The 14,639-nt window shown below is 40.0% G+C and overlaps 1 protein-coding gene and 1 long non-coding RNA gene across 6 annotated transcripts in view; one reads left to right on the plus strand and one right to left on the minus strand.

The window, feature by feature from the left end:
* The window catches only part of NPAS3 (neuronal PAS domain protein 3), an 845,222-nt gene that overhangs the window by 673,737 nt on the left and 156,846 nt on the right, over positions 1-14,639 (plus strand). The window lies entirely within an intron of this gene.
* LOC119872831 overlaps positions 13,366-14,639 on the minus strand; it is a 24,469-nt gene continuing 23,195 nt past the window's right edge. The window contains exon 3 of the long non-coding RNA XR_005363125.1: positions 13,366-13,974. This is a non-coding gene — a long non-coding RNA (uncharacterized LOC119872831). The remainder of the gene's footprint in view (positions 13,975-14,639) is intronic.

A 14,639-nucleotide genomic window follows, 5' to 3' on the forward strand; every position in this document is an offset into this window, starting at 1 on the left:
GTGTATAAGAGAGAAAAGGGGAGAAAGAATGAGAACGAATACGAGTCTCTAATAAGCTCTATATATTAAAATTCCTTAGTTATTTTATTCAGAACAATAGTTGGATAGAATTTACTTTGGAATGGTAACCTATACAATAGTGAATTCCAGAAGTGCATTTCCCAAAATTTGCCTTCATTTCCCAGAGGAGAAGTAAATATCTCGAATGTTGAGTGTATGAAAAGTGGTGCTTCTTGTACAAGATCTTATACAAGACTAAAAATTCTCTAGTGATGTATACCTCCCACTGTGTTTGAGGCAATTAATACTTAGCACCTTTAGCAGTATTCCCTAAAGTGATTATTAAGCATAGACTATTGGGCCATCATTAACTTATTGGGAAGGATAAAATGAAGGAATTATAGAATGAAAACTGCATTCATTTAACATTTACCCTACTCTTTACTATGACTAGTGATATTACTCATCCATTAACAAATATGTATTGAACACCTGCTATGTGACAGGAACCATTCTAGGTGCCAAATCTACAACAGTGAACAGAGCGAAGTTTTCTGCCTCCATGGAGTTTATATTCCAGTGAAAAGAGATAGACAATAAACAGAAAATGTAACCAAACAAGGTGATTATATGGTATTTAAGGTTGTAAGTGAAAAGGGAAAAAAGGAGAAGAGGAATTAGGAATACCATGGGGTGGGAGCAGGGCTTCCAGTATTAAATATTATATATGTATTATATATGTAGTTTCAGGCCCTAATTGCCTGAAACTACACCTTCTGTAACATTAGCATTCCTCCCAACTCACAAAGCATCAGAAAATTAGAGTATGATGATATATATGCACATTATTGTCACATAGACATTCAGAAGACCATGTGTATTATTATTCAGAGAGGATAGAAGGAAATTAGTATAAAATAATAAAGCTTGTGGTAAATAGCAATTTTAATAAACATGTTAAATAAGATCCATGGAAATTCATCCAGGGTTTTTCATAGCATTGTTCAGAAAACTGACCTATGAGCAAACATGAGATCTTGTTGAAGATTCTTCACATACTGCACAAGTAGAAGTTGCTTTCTCTTTTATTCCATGATGATACTAATGAAATACAGATTCTAATACTCTCATAAGACACAGTTCTGCTTCTACTTTCACAAAGTGCCAAGAACCTTGGCAGTTTTTGGTTCCAACTGAAGTACTGTTTATCTTTCTATATCAGAATGCACATAACTGAAGAAAACTCAAATGTACAATGCGGATATGAACACATCCATGCCTGTGTTCCAAAACAAATTCCTTTTCATTCCTTTGAATGAAACAAAGCACACCTGGCTGTATTCCATAAGAAGTTCACAGCAGTTCTGATGAATCGGCCACTTCAGAGTCACCTATTTAGCAATGAGATGTCCAAACAACCGTATGAGTGGATATTCAGGAGGGCATTTCATCAAGAGTGTTTTTATTGGCCGTCGCAGCCTTGGCCCAAGGATACAGAAATGGTTAGCACGATTCCTTGACCATATAAGGCAGGGACGACTTCAAAGTTCAAATTTTGGAAATAGAATTTGCCTCGTTGCCCCAAATCCCGTATCGCAGAACTTAGGTTACAAGTCATGGTATGAAACTAAGCGGAAAAACGGCTTGTTGCCTCTTTTGCCTTAAAATTTAACCCTCATCTTTAAATTTTCAATCAGATTTTGTGTTTGTTATGAAGAAGCTGGTCATAAGCATTCAAGAGACCTAAAGCTCAGATTTTTAATAGGATATATAGGATTCCTAGATCTATCAAAATGGCCCTCTCCCATGGATATTCAGTTTGTCGGATATTCAGTATGCCAGAACACAGGTTGAAGAACTGTGAAGGAAATTTAAAGTCAATGAAGAAGGTAGCATTCGGGGGCTTCAGGGAGTACAAAGATAATTGTGGATCAATTGTGCCAGACAACTTGAAGCAAGTTAAGACTGCCGTCAGTACTTTAATTGTTTCTGCTGCAGAGTTTGAAAGAGCATTTAGTTCAATGAATGATGTGTTAACACCTAGTTGCGATGCCCTGTCCATTAGTTGCATATCATCTTTGTCTTTTTATTAAGCTGGTTGGTCCACTGTTCCGCATGCTTAAGCCTAAAGATTATGTCAAGAAGTGGCTTATAAGTGGCGGCTTGAAAGCCGGAAATTGTGGAAATGTGACGGGAGAAGCTCTCCAACTCTTCTGTCTTACTTTTATTTTATTTGAAGAGTCTGAACTGTTTCCCCTCCTTAAGCCTCAGCCTCTGGGCATTGAGAGAATAAAAAACTATACAATTTTCTCATCTAATGAAATAGGATAAAACAAGATCATGTCAGTACTCAGGTAACTTTTTCACTTTTGGAAAATCAATAATAGCTCCCTCATGAACACCCGATGCATAGTTGATGGGAAACTATGTATGTCTCTCTGTGGAATTATTAAAGGCCCTTTGGGTCTATCAGCTCTATGTCAAAAAGGAATATGTATCAAAACAGAAGAAATGAGAAACAAATGAAGATCATCATCAGAATTCCCCTTTCGCCTCACGCCCTGATAAATCTACTTTGGTGCTTGCACTTTAAACACAACTTTGCTTTGGATCCCTGGGTATCCTTTCCTATAATATATATATGAACTTGGAAAACTTATGGACTGAAGAATTGGATGCATTTGTCTTATGATAGCAACGGGGCTTGTACTCCTCGATAGTTTATTTTTAAACACATTCTCTCTAGTCTCTCGTATATTCCCATTTTCTCCAGAGGGAAGATTCTGAGAAACTAACCACTCAATTGTTCTTACTTCTCCTTGTCCACAATTTAAAAGAGACAGAATCTCAGACATAATATCTTCTCTCTGTCAGGCCCATAGCCATTTGTTTTGGGTTTTATTTTGTCGGGTTTTGTTTTTTTTTTTCTTTTCCAGTGTTCATACCTTTTTTGTTCCAGCAATAGACCTGAAAACCTACATCATGGGAGTCAGTAGCTTGTGACTTCAAACAACAGGCATTCAAATTCAAGTGATGATAGATAGCTCATGATTAAAATATCTCTCTTTTCTTTGTGCAATGAGCCAGCAAGATTCTTTGAGAACATTTAAACTCTAATGCTATCATACTTCAACATTCTTCTCCAGTATCTTCCACATTCACAGTTTCTCAGGAGAGAGTATTAGCTGGCCAAATTCTCATCAGCGCCATTGTGTTCAGCCATAACCTTGAACTGTACCTGGCCTTTCTTTACTCGCTTCCAAGATGTACTCCTGGAGTTACTATTTATCTTCTCTCCCCACGTTGTATATATCCTCTGAGAGAAGGCACCATTTAGACCATTACCAATTTTGAGTTTAAATACCTTTACCTTGCAAGTCTGCAGGATTTTTATCTGATTGGTACAGATCATTTGCAGGGGGTGGGGGTTCTTTTGCACAACTTGGGGAGTAGCTAGCTCTCTGTCTTCTTGATGATAAGTTGCTCAGAGTAAAGGAAGAAAAGAGCATTTCAGTTATTGAATATTTAATTCTGGACAGCAGTTTAATCAGGACTGGGATTTGGGCAATGGCTCCAGCCCCCTCCTAACTTAGTACAGTTTCAGTTCTTAGTATTCCTTAATTATCCCACTGAGATGTTCGAGAAGCAACTAGTAGTAAATGAACTTGGCAAATCAGCTATTACCCAAGTAATGAAATACAAATACATATGTTTGACAATTCTGCAGGGAAATTTTTTAAGCCAGGATTCTCAATGGATTGTATTGGCCAAGAGAGGGAAAAACAGGTGTTGTTATCAAACCGTATCTACAAACAATTTGACAGCAGTTTTAAAATAATGCACAGATTTTCTTGCCATGAATTCCAAACATGTCAATTAACCTATGGAGAATCCTGATTGTCAAATAATGAATCAATAAACGCCCCACAGGATGGCGAAGGGAGGGCTCGCTGTGACGTAGGGTTAAATATTCAAGGCTTTCTCTCCAACAGTATATCTAAGGATGCATATCAACTTCACATCTAACCTCAAACAAAGCAGAGATCAGCTCTACTGAGAAAATTGATTTTATTCAACAGTAAGGCAAGGGAAATTAGTAAATTCAATATTTGTAGAAAGAAAATAAGCGAAGCCAGCTATTCCTGGTGGCCTGAGATTGTTCTTTGTTTTGGTAATTATGCCTTTATGTTTTAGGGCTCTTATTTACATTTTCAGAAGGGCTTGAAATAGTTCATGCACTGAGCGTCCCCCTGAGCATCCAGGTTCTTCCACTGTGCAACAATAAAGTTGTCCCTGGACCAATACAAATTGAAAACGAGTCCTAACTTTATAGAAAGTACTGCTTTGCTTCCCTCATTGTTTGGAGCTTCTTTAGAGCTGAATCACAAACTAATGATCTCCACTGCAGCTGAGTCCTTGGTGTGATAGTATCTCATTGTAGTGGAGCACACATTTACATAATGTGTAGTCCAAAATACCTTTGAGTTCAAGAATAGAACTATGGAAAATAATTTTATCCCACTTTCTGTGCACCTGGATGGTAAGGCACAGGCAAAAATACAGCAACGGGATGAATTTACTAATGTTTGCTATTGGATGGTAAGCCATTCTAAAGCTATGAAAGCCTTCAAAACCCCATAGGTCTCCATTTTGCCATTAGCCGTACCAGTTTAAACAGCCTGCTGCAAGAAATATTGACAGGTCAAGTACAGCTGGGAAGAGCACGTGTCCCAGTGGCCTTTACACTGACAGTTTCTCCCACATTAAAGAGTTAACTAGCAGCCAACCAGCTCGAAGTGGGAGCTAATGAATGAAATGGAGATTGATATAGACTCTCTTTGGAGGTGCATCGATCTGTATCTTGTGAACTCAGCTTAGGAATTCTGCAGGCAGCATTGCCTGAATAACCCTGGCATGGTGCCCATTAGCAAATAACTCTTTTAATGTTGGTCTCCAATTGATATATTTATTGTATTGCATATTACAGCAACCCTTCCCTCCACTGCCTTTGAATTTGATAGTTGTGGTATCAAGCTAAGGGAGAATTCAACAGGATGCATTTGAGTTTAAATGGTGTAAATGAAATATTTAACTAATTGCACCCTTCATTTGCATGTGATGTATCAAAGAGATCTTCTGGGGTTCTGAATCCTCTGCTACCCCAGATAGCAATAGTGAATCTGATTATGATTTTAGACTTTGGTATAGATCCTCTCTTATGATGATTTCACAGTAAAACCACGTTTTAAAATACTAGCCGTCTAGTTAATCTTGCAACTTCCATTAAAGATGGGATCTACGGGGGCACCTTGATGACTCAGTCAGTTGAGCTACCAACTCTTGGTTTTGTCTTGGGTTGTGATCTCAGGGTTGTGGAGTCAAGCCACTCCTCAGGCTCCATGCTCAGCTTGGAGTCTGCTTGGAGTCTGCTTGGGATTCTTGCCCTCTTCCTCTCCTCCTCCTCTACGCCTCCACTTCTTGTGTGCACATGTACGCACACTCTCCTTCCTCTCTCTCTCCAAAATAAATAAATAAATAAAATCTTAAAGAAAAAAAAGATAATATCTGTGTAACTCTGTAGATGCAAGCAAGGGTCATGCCTGGTTCAAGAACCAGATAGTAGCCTTCTAGATATTGACCAAGTCCCTGTGAATTTCAGCACGTCACCCTGAGCCATACCTGAGTTGTTCCTTTTCACCGAGCAGTGGCTCTCAAAGTTTAAGATTCATAAGAATCACCTGGGGAGTGTGTGAGTCAGGACTGGGGCCTAGAAATATGTATTCTGGATACTCAGTTTTGAGGCAGTTTTGGTCTTCAGACTATAATTTGTTTCACTGTTGATGTAAGACAATAGAAGCAAAAGAAGCAAATGAATTAAGAGGCACTCAGAGGATATTGTGTCAAAAATTGAATTGCTAAAAAGCCTAAACATGGGTATGGGGAACTTCATTATGCCTCACATCAGGCTTACCTCAGTAAACTATTCTATCTGTGGATAACTGGTGACTCTTACCCCACAACTGCATCTCCTTTAGCCATCATTTCTTCAGAGTCTATGGTCTGGTTCTGGCTTCTCCACAGATCTGGGATCCAAGTCCAGTTCCTAATGCACAAGGGTCTCTGCCTTAACTGCTATGGCTCCTCGTGTCCACATTTCTTTATATCTCCTTAACTCTTCATGTATTCACACAGAGGGAAAGCATTTTTCTCTTTTATTAACCTCTATGGGAAAGTACTTCATTAATAAGGGTTGAAATTACTGTTCATATACTCAACTAACAGGCTTCTGAAACCTGTCCAAGGAGATGACCTAGGTAAATCAAGCATCTCCTTTTGTAAGGAAAGATACTGAGTCCATGGAATTGGGGCCGCTTATAGCCAAGCCAAAACTGGAACCCAGATCTCCTTTGTTCTATCTCTACAGCTCAAACTTAATAAAGAATATTTACCTTATTTTCTTAAACACAAACTTATTTCAAAGGAGTTCAATGCCAACCATCTCTGTTACTGGAATATAGAGTACCTAGATCTGTTACTAACATAAGCTCATGCAGTGAGATAAGTATGCAACCTACAGTCCCTTCAGAGCCAGAAAAGTTAAAGAGGATATAACAATGCTCAAGATTTTGGACACAGTTTGTTTGTTTTTTAAGGTTTTATTTATTTATTCATGAGAGAGAGAGAGAGAGAGAGAGAGGCAGAGACACAGGCAGAGGGAGAAGCAGGCTCCGTGCAGGGAGCCCGACATGGGACTCAATCCTAGGATCACGCCCTGGGCCGAAGGTGGTGCTAAACCGCTGAGCCACCCGGGCTGCTCTGGACAGTTTATTTCTTCCCAAGAACCTCTTAAGTCAGTTCAAAACAACAAAATATTGGTCCATTCAGGGCACCTTGCGCATGATTAGCAGGCATTGGTGCTACTAAAATTAAATGCAAGGTGTTTCCAAAATGAGAATAGAGCATACCATGGACTGAGGGTTAGTGTCCCCCACTGCCAAATTCAGGTGTGGAAGCCTTAATCCCAAAGTGATATATTTAGAGGTGGAGCCATTGGGCAGTATTTAGGATATAAGAGTAGAGCTCTCATGAAGAGCTCATGAAGAGCTCTCATGAGGGAGAGGGAAAGGGAGAAAGGAGGAGAAGGAGAAGAAGATGAAGACAAAGAAGAGGAGGAGACAAAAGAGATATGATCTCTGTCTCCATTGGGGAAAAATATAGCAAGAAAGCAGCCATCTACACACCAGTTCTCATCAGACACTGAATCTGCTGGACCCTCAATGCTAGACTTTCCAGCCCTCTATAAGAAACAAATATTTGTTACTAAAGTCACCCCCAATGTATGGTAATTTGTTCTGGCAGCCCAAGCTAAGACAGTGTACATAAAAAGTGCACCTGATCAGGGCACTAGCTATGGATGTTAAGGAGGGGATCCAGGCAAAAGGAACACATTTTCCATGAGCGCACCAGTGTGCCTGGAGATTAGGAGTCCTGTGAGGGGCCCATGCATGAGCAGTGATAGTGGGCACGGGGGAAGAATGTCAACCAGAGAATTTTGAAAGCAATAATTTCTGGGAGTTTGTGACATGTGGAGGCTAAATCAGGGGAGAGGTGCCTTTCTCCAAGATAGTAAATACAGAAGGAAGAGCAGATTTGGGGGTATGGAAAGGGAAGAGCGAGGGAGATTTAATTCACTGTATCATGGACACATGAAGTTTCAGAGCCCTGGGGTATTGTGAAAGAAATGTGAAAATGGGTTATCTAAGTCTGAGGTTGTGGGAATGCCTGTGGTAGTAAATCATCAGCATGGTCAGTAGCTGAAGCCATGAACAGAAAAAAGGTTGTTCAAGGCTGTAGTTCTCAAAATGCAGCCCCAGACCAGCAGCAGCACCTGGAACTTATTTTGCTAAGTGCAGATTCATGGGCCACACCCGAGACCTGTTGAATCCAGAATTTCTGGGGTTGGGATCCAGCCATCCAGGTGATTCTGATGTATACTCAAGTTCAGTTTAAGGGAAGTGTAGCATGAGGACAATTAGCTGGTGAAGAAATGGGGAGCCCATGTGAAATTTTTTAAAATGTGGACAGAGGGGTAGGAAAAGAAGCAGAAGGGGATGTGGTGCCATTGAAAGAGAGCAGAGTATTTTGAGGAGGGCGAATGGTCAGTCATGTTAAATGCTGCAGAGGCCAGGTAGGAAGAGGCCTATGATGGGCCCGTCATATCTGACAGTTAATAGACTGTTGCAGACTTGGCTAGAGCACTTTCAGAATGGGCTATATGAAGGCCAGTTTACAGAGGATTGTTAATGCAATGGGGCCACGATAAACAGCCAGGGAGAGGCAGAGGCTGGAGATGCAGAGGCTAGAGAGCAGTGTCTCCTGGGACCTTACAGCGACCTCCTAACTGGTTTCCCCATCCCCAAGCTCTCTGAGCTCTGATTTAGAAGTATAATCAAATCTTCCTTCAAAGTGTTCAACAGCACCAGCATACCCTAGTATCAGACACAGTCCAGATTTAATATCTTATATGGGCCATAGAACCATCACTATACCTTCCAGAAGTCCTCCCATCCTCGACTTGTCTGGCCTCTGGGCCCCTCTGTCACTCTGTCCACTCTTCTGGCCTCATGCATTCAGCCTGGGGAATTTCTCTCAATGATTCCTTGAGGCCCATCTTCTCTGTGAAACTTCCCCTTCTACGTCAGGCAGCATTAGTTCATTCTTCCAGCCTCCAGCTCCTGCACATATATCCCTCTCCATGACATGTCTCTCACTGCGCTGCAACTCTGTTTCCATGTATCTGTCTCATGGACTGTGAACACAGTGGGACCCAACTCAGTTTTGATTCCACTGCCCCACTCAGTGTCTGCCCCTAACGGACGGTCACCAGATGTTCATGGACTGGATGAATGAATACATTTATGAAGGACCATTTGTTCCGTCTCAGCATTAGAGGCTCATTCATTCATCTGCGTTATTTGCCTGGCTCAAGTCTCTATTTCTCTGAACACAGAGAAGAAATTTTGTACAGCTCTAGTTTTCGTTCTAGGATGAGGGGTTTCCTAGGCATGGGCTTCATTACTCAAGCTGGAATTAACTGTTGCCCAAGTTACTTGCCAGTGGTATGTGAGGATTTTTCGAAGCTGCAGTCCTGCTATCATCTGGTCATTGAATTTAATGGCATTTGGTAGCTTGGGAGAGTTTCTACGAAGTCTGGCTTCAATCTTGAGACTCAAGTGGCCACCGCCAAGAGACCGTAAAGCGTGGACACTTTCACCAGGCACCAGGGCAGCCTGGCTACCTGATGCAGGGCTCCCAAACTCTCACCAGCCACGCAGACCTCTCAGAGCCACACAATTGTGAAATTCCAGAATTCCCTTGCCTGGCACACCAGGCCCTCAAATGCCAATTTCAGAATCAGATACCACTATTAAACACTAAAAATGAAAATCTTGTCAGTTAGGAGATTTGCAGCATCTTCGTTTCCCTCCTGCTACTAGGTTATCAGCAGGAGGAGAACATGCATGAATAACACTGTGAGTCCACACACACACACCCAAATAATTGCACTTTTAAAGATTAAAAAGGATTGGTCTATTTGCTCTTCTACTACAACTGTTACATCTATCTTTATTTTCCTTCAGCATCAATGTAGACAGAGGCATTTTATTTTTTCATGGTGAGAATAATCTTAGGCTTTAGAAAAGCATCTAAGATGGTGAATACACTATTTTTAAAATGTATTCTTTGGGGACGTCTGGGTGGCTCAGCGGTTAAGCATCTGCCTTCAGCCCAGGGCGTGATCCTGGAGACCCGGGATCAAGTCTCACATCGGGCTCCTGCATGGAGCCTGCTTCTCCCTCTGCCTGTATCTCTGCCTCTCTCTCTTCTCTCTCTGTGTCTCTCATGAATAAATAAATAAAATAAAATAAATTTTCTTTGGAGTCACTTTTAGTATTGGCAGTAAGAATGAGTTTCTAATAATTATCTTAAGATATTGAGAAGTGCATCTTTTTCACTGAAAATTAGTTAGGAATATATACTTTTTAAAGTTTTCTTCTTTACTACTGAAATCTCTAGTAAAAAATGCAAAGCATTCCCTCTAGCATGCCATTTCTAAACTTTATAATAGAGACAACCTAATAATAATTTCCAATTTGCTGGACTCAGCTGTTATATTTTGAAATATGTGTGGGTTTAGATTTAGCACACCGTTTGTAGAGTCGATTATAACTAGTTTTTCTCCATCTATGATTTTGAAGAAGTGATCAGAAGAAACTTTTCCACATATAAAGTGTCAGCTTTGTTCACTACTTTAAAGAATTTTCAAGCTTATAAAGCATTGCTTTTTCATCAAGGAAAAAATAGATTATACATCGTTCAGGAAACAGGAAAAAAATTATAAGGAGATTTTGCCTATTGAATGTAATGGATTGTCAGGAACCCTTGACATTATTCTACAAGGGAGGCCACATAAAATCAATACATCTTAGGCAAGGTTTAATTTATTTGTAGGTTCTTACAACAAATGACTTACCTTTTTTGTTTGCCGTTTTTCTTTTTCACTTTTGCACTCATGAGTAACTACGGTTTTTATCTGTCTCATTATTAAGCACAAAACAAGATGATCATGTCATTATCACCGTATATTTTTTAAGGAGAATGATTGCAAAGCATGAAGAAAACATCCAAGAATCTAGGAGTTGTACTAAGCGTGATGACTGTAAAACACTTCCTTCTACACCATTTCCTAAATTGCAGAATCCACTCCACCACAGAACTGAGCTCTACCCCAGATCCCACACTGTCTTTTCTCATGCACCTGTCTCCTGCAAAGAGTTTCCCCCATTGTGAGTTTCTGTACAAATGGTGGCTTAGTGGGAAGAAGGATGCTTTTAAAAGTACACTTTATGAAAGGAAGGACCAGAGGTTAAGGGGACTTAGTTCTGATAGTTTGGATTCTGTGTTGGTGATGGGGCCTATCGAAGAATTTGTAGTGAAAAGTATTGGATGTTTTAGCATAACAAACACTAGGGACTATAGGATACTGTCAAGGGTTCCTGACAATTCATTACATTCAATAGGCAAAACCTCCTTCTAAGAACATAAAAGTGTTCTTTTTATAGTACACATTTTAGAAATCTTTATTTTTGCCATTGTATGAAAGACAATTAAAATTATTTTATGCTCATGGTCAAAGAGATCTAATGGGCTGCCTGACCTCCACTTGCTTCCATCAAGCCATGGTGACTGTCTGTGGACACGTGAGGGACAGGTGGGGTACCCTAGAGTCCGTGACAAGCTGTGTTTGAAACCAGTTATTTTACTTACTGTGTGACATTGGATAAGCTCTTAACATCTCTCCCCTCGTCAGTAAAATGGAGAATAATATTACCAGGCATGTAGTCTGTTCACTGGATTAAATTTTAACCGTCTAGGACATATTGTATACAAGCAAAGCTTAGTAAACACTAAATGCTCAATAGACCTTAACTACTATTATTTTTCATTGCAAGTGAGAACCTTGCAGTTGGTAGGTCCTTGGGTAAAGACTTTCAGCCCAGAACTAGAAGTGTCCAGCCTCAAATGAGGAAGTTGAAGCTGTGTAACTGTTAGAGCTAGCATTTCAAAGCAATTCTTTACAGTGGTAATGGATGTGGCAAATGTGTGGATTTTGTTAGGATTTCTTCTGACAGCCATGAACACAGATATATTTTAAAGTAATGTAACTGTCCTAAATCTCGAGCAGGGAATACAATGACTTCTAGTATTATTTTTCACTTCTCCAATGACACTGTAGAAGTTATATTTGATAAATTCCTTAGAAGTTATTTGACTTAGAAAAGGCCCTGTACCATTTAACCTTGGTTTTGTTCTACTCAGACCTGTGTCCAAGGCCCATTTAATGTAATACATCACAAAGGTTAATACTCCAAAGCCTTCTAAGAGCACAAGTCCCTAGGACCACTTTTTAGGGAAAACCACCTTAGACTGAGGCTTTTTGGAACACTGGTGACTCTTACCACTCTAGGTTTAAGATAGACCCCTTAGAGCCTATCGCTCCTCTGCAGCAAATAGCATAAGAAGAGAAAAAAAGCCAGCGCATTAAGAAATCAACAAAGGTGGACAAATGTGCATACGCCTCCTCGTCCTGACCAATCTCAAGAAATGTACGTTGGAGAGAAATATAAGATATCAAGAATTTGTGCTACTTTTAAAAAGTATCAGCTCTGCTTTGTATTCATGACTGATACACTGATACCGCCAGGTGCGAGATAATCTGAAAAGAATTGCCTATTTTTTTAATGAAAAAGAAGGGTATAATTTACTTCGCTTTTCTTGAAATGTGAAGGACCTGTTTACTAGTTTACATACCCTGGCTTTTAGGACAGAGTTCACTCTAAGACAATGATGGCAGATTTAAGAGTCAGAAATGATATATTCCCCCCTTGGTTCCTGTTCAAGAATATGACTTTTTCTTTCTGAGTTCAGGTACCTGAGGGTCAGGTGTTCAGCTGTCCCCAGACTAAATCGCCTTGCTACAACATACTCTTCCATCTCCAGGCCAGCGTTGGAGCAAGAATATAAAGCTTCACATGTCAATAAATATCCTTTTAAAAATCTGCCCTCCCACCTGATCTTCAAAAACAGCTGCAAAGTAGGCATTTTTAAAAGTAGAAGTGGTACCTGACTTAATCAAGCCCCCTTGAACTTAGTGGTGAAGTAAACTGAGGCAGAGGCATCACCATCCCTGGTTCTGTGTTCCTTCCACTGCTTATTATATCCTCAAATTACCACTGTAATGTTTACAAACATGCCTCTTGTTTGAGGCCCCATCCTACTCCCCAGGGAAAATAGTATCAATTGAACCTGTCTCAGGCAAACCAGATTTAGTAGACACTACATGTAAATCTCATCATCCCTATAAGGCAAGTGGCCTATAATATTTTCCTGGAAGTTGTATTCAAAATCTATGTAGTGATCATTTCTGCAGTATGTTCTAACATAGTTTTGTTCATCTATTGACACATTTTAAAGAATATCTCAAAAAGAGTTTAAAATGCTCATTTTTATTTAAAACTCAAAATTCTTAAATTTAGGGAATAGTTCCCAAGAGAAAAAAAGCTTATAAAGATCTTTAAAACTCCATTGGATTTCAGACATAATATTTTACGTGTAAATTGATCATGAAAAATTAATCTTCTAATCAAGGGCAGACTATCATTCATTCATTTATTCAATGAGCAGTAGCAGGGACCTGCCAAGTACAAAAAACTACCCCAGATACTTTGAGATTAGCATCGTCAGAGGAATACCGTAAAAAAAAAAAAAAAAAAAAAAAAAAAAAAAAAAAAAAAGCTCCTGGTCTCTAGGAGTTGAAAATCTAGTTGTACAAATGCTCAACGTGAAGCAGCCAAATTTCGTAAATAAATGGATGTACGTAGAGAAAATTCCTGGAAAGGAATGCACCAAAAGGTTATTCATGGTTCTCCCTGGGGAGAGCATAACAAGCGATTTTTAGTGTCATCTTTAGAATTTATTATGGCTTCTAAGTTTTCTAAAGTAGAGCTCGATTTCTCTAAGGAGAAGCAAGGAAAAAGAAACCCTCCTGCAAGTTCCTTCAAAATGACATCTCCCAAAGTGTGAGGTTGGCAGCTTTGACTGCAAAATGTTACCACTCACTTTCTCTTAGTTTTCCCTTTCCCCATCCGCCCTGCTGCTACTACTGAGCATGAAGATCGGAGCGGCAGCAGACCTTCACTGGCCCTCCCTGCAGCCAGCAAGCGAGGCCCATTATTCCTAAGAAGGCACGTCTCCTTGCTATATAATGTTTACGCCTTCATCGCTTTATTTCGAGGCAAATTGGAAAAAATTGCGTCGTCGTCGGCGCTCACTTGATCATCAGGCTGCGAGTGTTTAGACGCTAGCCCGCTTCCTCGCACGGCTGTCCAGAGAGGGCTCCTCCACTTAGCATATCTGCCAAAGGAAGCACAAATTTTCATAATCAATTCTGTCGCCCAGCACCACTGGCCCCATAACTATTACCGTGTTTACCACTAGGGGGTGGTTCCTTTGACTGTGTCTCAGCTTATTAACTAGGCGGGAAGAATTCGGACTCATTTTTAACTCTTGTTCTGGTACCTTTCTCTTGATGGGGGGCCAAGCATCCCCTGCCCACTCCACAGTCGGCCAAACCTCCAGTGACGTGTAAATATGGCACAGCCCTACTCTTCATTTCCTTGGTGTTTACTCCTCCTTCTAGTCCCCTGATAGTTCCCTTCATGAAAAATAGATTACTCCTGTCCCGGGCTTTGATGCTTACATTTCTCTTATAAACGATTACAATTCTTTGTACTAATTGTACACAGTGGCATCAGCTTCTTTATTTTTCAAGTTGAATTGATGGAGGAAAAGAAAAGGCAGGCATGGTGAGAGTTTACTGAGCATATTGTCTTGCAGAAAGTTTTTTACCCCAAGTAAATTTCTCATTTGTTTTTTAGAGTTTGTGTTCAATAATCCATCGATTCCCAACAGCAGGGAAGAGTGAGAGATTTATGGTGTATGATTGTGTCATGTCTTGTTTTATCATGTCGATAGATAGAAAATTGACCACAACTACAAAAGCCTATTTATAATTCTAT

This window comes from Canis lupus, chromosome 8 (genome assembly GCF_011100685.1).
Source record: "Canis lupus familiaris isolate Mischka breed German Shepherd chromosome 8, alternate assembly UU_Cfam_GSD_1.0, whole genome shotgun sequence".
Lineage (NCBI taxonomy): Eukaryota > Metazoa > Chordata > Mammalia > Carnivora > Canidae > Canis > Canis lupus.